The following is a 10,187-nucleotide window of genomic DNA, read 5'->3' as shown; positions in this document are numbered from 1 at the left end:
CCATATCTAATAGGGTCCAATTTCTCCATTCGAAAATCAAGTTGAGTTGAGGCATTCCAGGTGGAGTCTATTGAGAGACTATACCATTATCCTTAAGATAGTCTAGAAACTCCCGACTAAGGTATTCACCTCCTCGATCTGATCGAAGAACCTTAATGGGCTTTTCTGTTTGTTTTTCTACCTCATGTCTGAATTCTTTGAACCTTTCAAAGGCTTCAGATTTGTGTTTCATTACAAACACATATCCATACCTAGACATATCATCGGTAAAGATAATGAAGTAGATGTAGTTGCCTCTAGCTGGCATATCAAATGGACCGCACACATCCGTATGTACTAGGGCAAGTAGGTCTGTGGCCCTTTCCCCATGTCCCACAAAAGGAAGCTTGGTCATTTTGCCTTGAAGGGATGATTCACAAACTGGATATGACTCGAAAGTCAACGGACTCAATAGCTCAAATTTCTCCAATTTGTTAACCTTGTCTTCCGCTATATGACCTAGCCTTAGGTGCCACAGATATCTATCATATAGACTATCTCTAGGCCTTTTAATTCCTATGGTATTCACATTTTTCTTAATATTAAATACAGATACATCAATATGTAGCTGATAAAGACCGTTAATAAGAAAACTATCTGCAACTTTATTATTTTCATAAAAAATATTATAATGGTCCTTATGAAAGCTAATCACATAGCCTTCTTGTGTTAAATATGAAACAGAAATCAAATTCCTGCTTGCTACAGGCACATAATAACAGTCTCTTAAAACTAAATCTAATCCTAATGGTAATCGTAGAGGATTGGTTCCCACGGCCACGGCAGCAACTCTTGCTCCATTCCCGATGCGTAGGATCATCTCCCCATCCCTCAGCCTCCTGCTCTCCTCAAGACCCTGCATAGAAGTGCACAAATGAGCACTAGAACCAGAGTCAAGCACCCAACTGGATGCAGAAGAAACCATAAGATTAGACTCTAAAATGAGCATGCCTCCAGAAGGACCATCCTTCTTGTTCTTCAGGGTGGCCAGGTACTGAGGACAGTTCCGCTTCCTCTTCTTCCCATCCACCTTCTACTTCTTTGCAGACTTCTTTTTCTTTCCAAAAGACTTTCTCTTGGAAGAAGTCTACTCCACAATAAGAACTGAGCCTTTTAAACCCTTCATGGAAAGCTCAGCCGTAACCAGCATGTTCATTAACTCGGCCAAGGTACACTACATCTTATGCATATGGAAGTTCATGATGAACTGATCATATGCATAGGACAAGGATTGAAGGATCACATCAATCTGAAAATCTTTGTCTAAGATGATACCGAACTTCTCAAGCTCCTCAAAATCGTTAATCATTATCAAACAATGATCTTGGACTGACTGCCCATCACGCATCTTGGCCTTAAAAAGTCTTTGACAGACTTGATACTTGGCCGCGCGACTCTGTTTACCAAACAACTCTTGTAGGTGAGCCAACATTTAGTGGGTAGTTAAAATATTCTCATGTTGGCGCTGCAAGTTATCAGACATTGCACCCAATATATAGTACTTTGCTTTGTTATCATCATACGTCCACTTTTCTAGAGATGCTCTCTATTCAGCAGTCGGACGTGCTGGTATGGCAGGTGGGTCCTGGTCCAAGATATGAGTCAATTTTTTGAAACCCAAAATAATTCTATAGTTCCTCAACCAGTCCTTGAAATTGGGTCCAGTTAGTCTATGGGTGTCTAGAATTTTGGTCAGGGGGTTTGAGGCAGACATGTTTCCTGTAGAGAGTCAAAGGTTTCTAGTTGGATTTTGTAATCAGACTCAACCAATTTATTTAGAATTTTTATTTTTTAAACAAATCAGGCTCCCACTATTTTCTTAGATCCCTACACTCCCTTGGTAGAGATGTAAAAATCTCCGTGATCAGTGATTTTTAGTGGGTGGTGCGGTCTCACCGACTGGCTCACCACCTCACCTAATAGTTATTGGTGATGGGTCAACCGATGAGTGGACAACTCTTGTCCAATGATTCTCTAATGATGGTGCACCCAAAACTTGGTCTCTAATTCATGAAGCTCACTGTGTTCGGGATATTACTCCAATCCTTAGTTAAGTCACACCCACCATTTGCACGAACTAAATTCCTAATTGGGTCCCTCATCGTATCTGAAATATTGAGCCCAACCCATCCTCTAATCCGTAGCATCCAATGCCTAATGGACATGGTTGCATCTTTCCGGTGCAATTGAGCCACTGTAACCAGTCGAGAACAATCAACCCTGGGAAGGGCCTGCACATCCACAATGGTGGAAGACCTAGACTTAATATTTTCTTAGGAAGATTTATTTAAGTCTCTTTAAACTTGACTTGACATAGTCATAACAATTATGACTAACCTAGTGGCATGGGTTAGCTCAAATTGTTAGCCACCTCTAATCAGAACTGAGTCGACACATATGGCCAGGTAAGTGAGACCGGTAGGAGGGATATGCCATTAACTCGACAAGAATGCATTCGAGTCGAGTAGCTTCCAATTAAAAACCAGTCGGTCACATCTGCCCAACTTACCTTAGACACCAAATTATCGAACCAAAACTAATTAGGTTAGCCTACAATCCAGGCTCTAACTACTGAGCCAAATTAGGTCTTAACTTGATTGAGTCACATCTAAATATGATTCGACCTTGACCCAGACTTAATCCTATTAGGCTGGTCAATTATTAGCTTTCATGATCCCACCTAACCAACTCTTGATTCGATTTGATCAACCACTAGACCTAATTGAGCTACCCAAGTCCGAACCTAATTTTATGAAAATATCTTAGATCTAAAATTTTCAATTTTAGACCTAACTTAGTTTCATAAGCTTAATTTATTAATTAAGTTTGGATTGATAAACAAAGCATGTAAAATAAATCCTAGGGTTTCAGGATCTAAGGTTTTGCAGAAAAGTAAGTTTTGATTTCTGATTAAGGATGAACGTGCAGCACCCCTACACGTCATATGAACACCCCATTGAATGAAAAGAGAGAGTCTTAAAATTTTACTTTATTCTTATGATCGGACGGCCATGAGGAACACCTTAATCAGAAATATAAATTTAACTACAAAACTAGTTAGATCTAAATTAACATATCACATATACAATTTAAGATCTAACTAATACATGCTTTGCATACATCTCATGTATCAAAAATCAATCTAATTAACATACTTTCAGATCTGATACATCACATGTAATATCTAAAAAATAGAATTTAAATTAAACTATTCAAAATAAAAATTATTCTAGATAAGTTACTAGAACAATTCTACAACTAGTTTAGGCATGCAACAGATCAATTTTATAAAATAATTAAAATTTTATTTTCTATTTTTTAATCTGATTATAATAATTATAATATAAAAAAATAGAGAATAAATTATATTTAATTCATATTTTAATCTCATTAAAATATAAAACTTAAGACTATTCATGGATTCAATTAATCCTAGTCTAGTCATGCATCTTATATATGTTAGATCTTCTTAGATTTAATTTTAAATATTTTGATTTTAGATCCTATCATATCTGATATAACATCTAAAATTATTTAATATTAGATAAATTAAAATTAAAATCAGATCTAAAATAGATCTGAAATAGAGCCAACAACCTGGCTCTGATACCACTTGAAAGAGGAAAACCGCTTTTTCTCGTAGGATCTTCTAGATTTCATCAAATCTGGGGTGGAATGATTTTAAAAAAAATTATTCTACATATTTTAGATCTAATTCTCTAGATTTAATTTTATTATCTAATATTTAAAATATAAAATTAAATCTAAAACTATGATAAAAGAAGAAATACCTCAAGGGTAATCTGATTACCCTATAGATGATATCTTCACTGCCCGAGGTTCTAATGTAGCCATGCAAGCGCCTAGCCTCTACCAGTATCCACTCAGGTAGGATCTAGAATGTCTTCTCCTCATGAATCTACACTCAAAAAATTAGATCTTTATCTGATTTAAAAGTGCTTCAGAACTCCTTTTGAAGTTGGAGCAGCAGCCTGTCAAAGATGTCCTGCAGCCTTCTGTTCCAGGCATCACCACGCCTTAGATCTCTGCCAGATGGATGTCCAACTTTTTGGACATGAAGAGGGGAGGAAGGAGAGCAGGGAAGATATGGAGAAGAGGGTGGGGGTGGCAGCTATTGGGTTTTGTGCATAAAATAATTTCTTCCATGAAACCTTAGGTGCAGTAGGGTTTATATAGACCATGTATGCTGCGTAGTGCCACATCATTCAATGAATCAAAAAATTCCAATAAATTTTGAAAAAATTCTGATTGATAGAGTGATATCATCTGATCACATCAGATAAAAACCCACCCTATCTCCTAAGTTGGGACCAACAATGGATAAGCTCAAACAAGGTGGCGCCAAAGAGTCCATGTTTATCAGGACTCTTTGGTTCATATCCATTTGAGGTGCCCACTTAAATTCAATTGGGCTCATGCCATAATCTAATTATGGTATCCAATTCAATTGGGTTTAGGCATATGTACCCTCCATAAAAATCCTCCAATAATCCCTCTTCAGTTTAAGACCCATATGTCAACTTTTGACAGATGTCTTAAAATGAAATTGGCAGGTGCTAGAAATTAGCAGGTGTTGTCTTAAATTCATCTCATGAATTAAGACAAGCCTTTTCTAAGCTGGATAAGCTTTATTTAGACTAAAAAAAATATTCCTAAGGTTCTCAAGATAAGTCAAATCACATTTGGCTCAGTAGAGACAGAAAAGATTACACGAGGAGAAAATTAGGCTCAATCGAGTGCTAGCATGATTTCCTTGAACCTAATTGGATCTTATCCAAATCAATTGAGCTAGCTCAATTGATGACATCCAGACCCTAACCCTTGTTTGTGTGACCTAGTTAGGTTCAATTTTGTATGGTAATGAGACATATCGTGATCTCATCATCGACATCATCGAAACTCCTTTCGATGGATCAGAACTCTTCTGATTCAGACAATTAGAATGATCGATCATCAATATCATTCTAATTATTCTCAAAATCTACTAGTAACATCTAGCAGTATGTGGTGACAACCCATCAGAACTAAAAATGAATCTCTTGGTGCAGCTACCTGTGTGATTGAGTTCCTCTATCATGAGTTCCGACTGAATTAGGGTTAAGGTGAACTCGTCAAACCCAACATCAGTCATTGAGTTAATCGATCGATCCGAGTCTGATGTGAAACTCTAATGAAAAACTCTTTTTCTATTATTTCACTTTGCCATGGCCATGGGCTTAAGGACTCAATCTTTCGATCATCATAGGACTACTCCTCTCATCTACTGAGGTTGATAGATCCCATCTTGGTGCGACCTAGTTCCTACAAAGAATATGCTATAGCCAACATACACCTCAAGGTTTCGAATGGCTAGGAGACTGAGATATGGTGTAGTCAAACTATAACATACTCAAAGTGAATTGTCGATGCATCTCAAGTCAAAGAACTAGACACACAACTGCAGCATCGAGCTAGTCATCGATGAGAAGGTAGACTTCCATATGACTGCTCAAAGTGGTCACGCTCAGTACTCTTGTTCTCAATGAATACCTGTACTCTCACTCCGATGTCTCCACACCGTAGACTCAAGACATATCTACCCTAAAGAAGCGATCATACACCAACCTTCTGGATCAATCACCATCCTCGTGATGATCCTATGGTCAGGAGCAGTTTATGAGTTAGTTATGTAAATTCATGGCTTAAATTTTTAACTCTTGAAAATATAAATTTATATTTTCACTAACTCAAAGGATGTATCATAGACACAATGTACATAATGTGATAGAAGAATAACCCTTTTATTCATTTATAGTCAAAATTATAAATTTAGCCTTAGATTTGTACAGGAATGTGTCAGCCGATCTGGCATCTAGGGCACACATCTAACACCATGCTGGTCACACACACCCTCTTTTAGGTGGGCACACCCAACTTTATCAAATCAAGTGGCGCCCCATGCAAACAATCAAGAAAATTGATTAAGGATTTGCTCCCTTAATTCATATGATCTAAAATCTTTGGCACCCAACAACTAAAGCCCAATGAATCTAATTTATTTAGATTATTAGTAGATAATTATCTTGAATTATTTTTATCAAATAAAAAATTCAAGTGCAAAGAGAAAATTGGGTTCAGCCATATGCTAGCAAGGTTATCCGAAACCTAATAGGATTTCTCTAAACCCAATTAAAACTTCATAAGTCTAATTATTTATTTCAAATCTAATCTCTTTATTTTATAATCCCATAGGTTCAATTCTATCTAGTAGTGAGATATACTATGATCCCTATCATAGTGTCATTGAAACTCTTTTCAATGAATCAAAATAATTTCATTCTAACTCATCTAGGATTATCGATCCAGAGCAACCTTAGTGAGCTCTCACAATCTATTAGTGACACCTAGCAGTATGTAGTGACAACCTAGTAGAATCAAAAAAGAACCTCAATGTATAGTTCACATGTGATTCAGTCTATCTATTGTTAGTCTCGACTAGATGGTAGGTCATGGATAAATCGTTAAACCTCATCATCAGTTATGTGATAGATTCGATCAGCTCAAGTCTAATTATAATCTTCATAAAATTTTTTTTTCATCCATCACATTATTGTGGCCACAAACTCTCAGACTTAGCCTCTCAAATCTCATAGGATTACTCCTCTCTATCAAGATCGATAGATTCCATCTAGATGCGTATTCTACTCTTACAGTGGACCAACTATCACCAACATCCACTATAAGATCTCAATTAGGCTATGTTTATGTGTCAGTCAAACTCCAACAGTCTCACTATGAGTAGTTGTACCATCACAGATCAAAAGATCATTCACACAACTATGCATCGAGACGATCACTGATAATTGATTAGAAATCTAAATGATCTCTCATATGATCATACTCAGTATTAGTTATTCTCTAATAACTATCCATATTCATCGCATAGTATCTCTACATTGTAGCTCAGAGACTCATCTACTCCGAAGGAAGCGATCTATGTATCGATCTATCCAGATTGATCAACCGTTCTCGTGATGATACTGTGATCAAAAGATTTAGAAATTAATTATACATGCCTCTAATTCTCAACACCTTAAGAATATATATCGAAATATTAATTTCATGAATGATTCAAGGATACATCACTCTTGAATGAAAATAAAACTCACTCTTTTATTGATCAAATCAATATATTAAGTATAAAATTATATCCTAAATTTATTATAATGTGTCAGCCATATTGACTTCTAGGACATACATCTAACAGATGGGTACACCTAGCCATGATGGATGGTTGGATGAAGTCCAATCGATGATGGTCCACACTAATTTTTCTTGATGATATATCTTCAGATTATGATTAGTAGAAAGTTGCTTGGGTTGCAAGGTAGGTATTGATTCTAGTGTGAGGCCTAAGATAATATCGGATGATTCTAAAAATGGCTCTTGCTTTGTTATCCATGATGGGTCTAACAGATCACTCAACTTCTCTACGTCATCTATCCCCCCATAGTTCAAAAATTTGTATGAAGGATCCACAGTAGGGTTTTCAAGTCTAACTTGCTTAATGACTACAGTACTTGGTTCTTGAGGTAGCACTTGGATTGGATAGTCCATTGTTGGTTTGATGATTGTCCTTCTAATGGCTTCTTCATTGTCTCTTTGTATACCTATAATTTGAGCTTCCTGGTTAGAGGTTACTCTAGGCTCTAGGAATGAATCTTTTAACATGACTAGGAATGGCTTTTAGTTTGATGTAGATGGGGTTTCTAATGAAGGAACTATTGGTGTGATAGAGGGAAGGGGCATTTGCTCATATTTTTTGATCCATGGAGGAGCAGAAATGGTTGGCTCTAATAGGACATGCACTTCTTCCATGTACCCATCTATGTCAAAGTTGTCTATATTAAAATGAGCTAGATAGGCTTATAGAAGGTCTTGTGAGGGTATGGTAGGGGTGGCTTCTTCTACAAATCCCTCTAGTACATTTACTTCGCTAAACTCTTCACTTTGAGATCCCATGACAGCATTAAACATATTCAACCTTAGCTTTTTATTCCCAAACGATACATCCATGGCTCCCATCCTATAGTTAATGCATGCATTGGTCATGGCAAGGAAAGATCGACCTAAAATGATTGGGATTTGGCTAGGATCACTTCCAGATTCCATCTCCAAAATAAGAAAGTCTATGAAAAAGTAGAACTCATCCACCTTGACCAACACATCCTCAATCATCCCAAGGGGTACCTTAACAGATCTATCAGATAATTGTAAGATAACCGACATGGGTTTCAATTCTTTAAAATTGAAAAGTTTGTAAATTAAACTTGGGAGAAGGTTGATACTCGCCCTTAGATCTAACAAGACTTTTTTTATGGTCATGTCACCTATGATACAGGAGATGATAGGGGCACCAGGATCCTTAAATTTGGATGGTGTGGCATATTGGAAGACTGAGTTGGCTTGTTCAGTGAGACAAACTTTCTTGGGGATGTGTGCTTTAGATTTTCATTTTTGTGTGCATAAATCCTTCAAAAACTTGGCAGAGGCTGGGACTTATTTGATGGCATCTAAAAGAGGAACATTGATATGGACTTGTTTAAATAGTTCAAGCATTTTTTTCATCTTGACCTCCATTTTGTCTGAAGGTAGGGGTGTTTCTAGAACACTTGGGAATGAAACTCTAAGTATAGATGCTGAGGAAATTAGTTCATCCCTCTCCTTGGGGTCTTCCTTATTGTCAAGTAATTTGGTCTGAGTTTGGGTTCCTGACGTATTGGCTCTTTCTGGCTGTTCTAAAATGTTTCCTCTTCTAAGGGTCATCACAGATTTAGCTTGCTTGGAAACGATTTCATGGACATTCAAGATTTCAGCCATATACTACCTCATAGGGTTGCTTATGGGTTGGCTGGACAGTTTTTCCTCCTCTCTTCTATTGAAAGCTGTAGCTAATTGACCTATTTGGGCCTCTAGCTTAGCAATGGATTACATGTGGGAGTGAAGGGTTTGGATATTGACTTCCAATCATTCCAACACTTTCAAGACCTTCTCCTCAAAAGCTGATCTATGTGCAGTAGTGGAAGGTTGCAGGGCATTTTGGTAGTATGGTCCTTGCCTTTATGTCAGATCCTAATAGTTAGGTGTAGGCATCGCAAGGCCAGCCCCTAGTTGTGGTCTCTAGAAAAAATTCAGGTGGTTTTTCCAACTAGGGTTGTATGTATTTGAATATGGATCGTTTCTTGGTCTACAAGCTGGTTGGGCTTGAGCTTGCTGGACTTGCTCGTGTACGAACTCAAAAAATTGAGATGCAGCTGGACATTCAGTAATGAAATGGATTAGGCTTGAACAAATGGCACAGACATCTTGGACTTGTGTGGATTGGGAAGAGGTGATCTGCCCGACTTGCAATAGTCGATCAAGTTTTTGTGTCAATTCATCCACCTTGCTGAGTTTTTGTGACAATTTATCTATCTTGCTGTAGATATCTATGGAATGGCCTACCTCATAAATCCCATCTCTTTTTGATCCAATCATGGGAGGGTCTCTATGGGCGGTAGACATATGGTGTAGAAATTTTTTGCTAACAGTCTCAAATAGTTGCCAAGTCTCATGTTCATTTTTGAGCATAAATGTTCCTCCACACGAGGCATCAACCATCTATTAGTGCTTTTCTGATAGAACATCATAAAAGCACTGGACTAGTTGCCATTTATGTATGACATGGTGTGGGCATTTGTGGATTAAGTCTTTGAGTCTCTCCCAAGTCTCGTGGAATATTTTTCCATCCATCTGGAAAAAATTGGTAATGACTTTTCTAATTTGATTTATCTTTCTTATGGAGAAGTACTTCTTGAAAAATTCTCTCTGAAGTTGATCCCAGATTGAAATGGTTATAAAATCTAAATAGTTTAGCCAATACTTGGCCTTATCCTTAAGAGAAAATGGGAACAATTTTAACCTAAGGGCATCATCAGAGAAATTTTGAATTTTGACAGTAGAGCATATCTTAAGAAATTCGTCTAAGTATTTGTAAGGATCCTCATTCGATAGTCCATAGAAAGATGGTAGTATTTGAATAATGCTGGACTTGATTCATATTGTACTGCTTCCACAGGAGGAGGCTAGATACATGGTGAGTAGGTGTA

General features: G+C 37.2%; 1 non-coding gene across 1 annotated transcript; it reads left to right on the top strand.

Moving 5' to 3' along the window:
- Positions 1–9,757: 9,757 nt before the first annotated feature.
- LOC114913188 (small nucleolar RNA R71) lies at positions 9,758–9,864 on the top strand. Its single transcript, XR_003799232.1, has one exon. It is a non-coding gene; the product is annotated as a small nucleolar RNA R71 (small nucleolar RNA).
- Positions 9,865–10,187: the final 323 nt, after the last annotated feature.

This window comes from Elaeis guineensis, chromosome 13, assembly GCF_000442705.2.
Source record: "Elaeis guineensis isolate ETL-2024a chromosome 13, EG11, whole genome shotgun sequence".
Classification (NCBI taxonomy): Eukaryota; Viridiplantae; Streptophyta; class Magnoliopsida; order Arecales; family Arecaceae; genus Elaeis; species Elaeis guineensis.
This window is presented reverse-complemented; position numbering and strand designations above follow the sequence as displayed.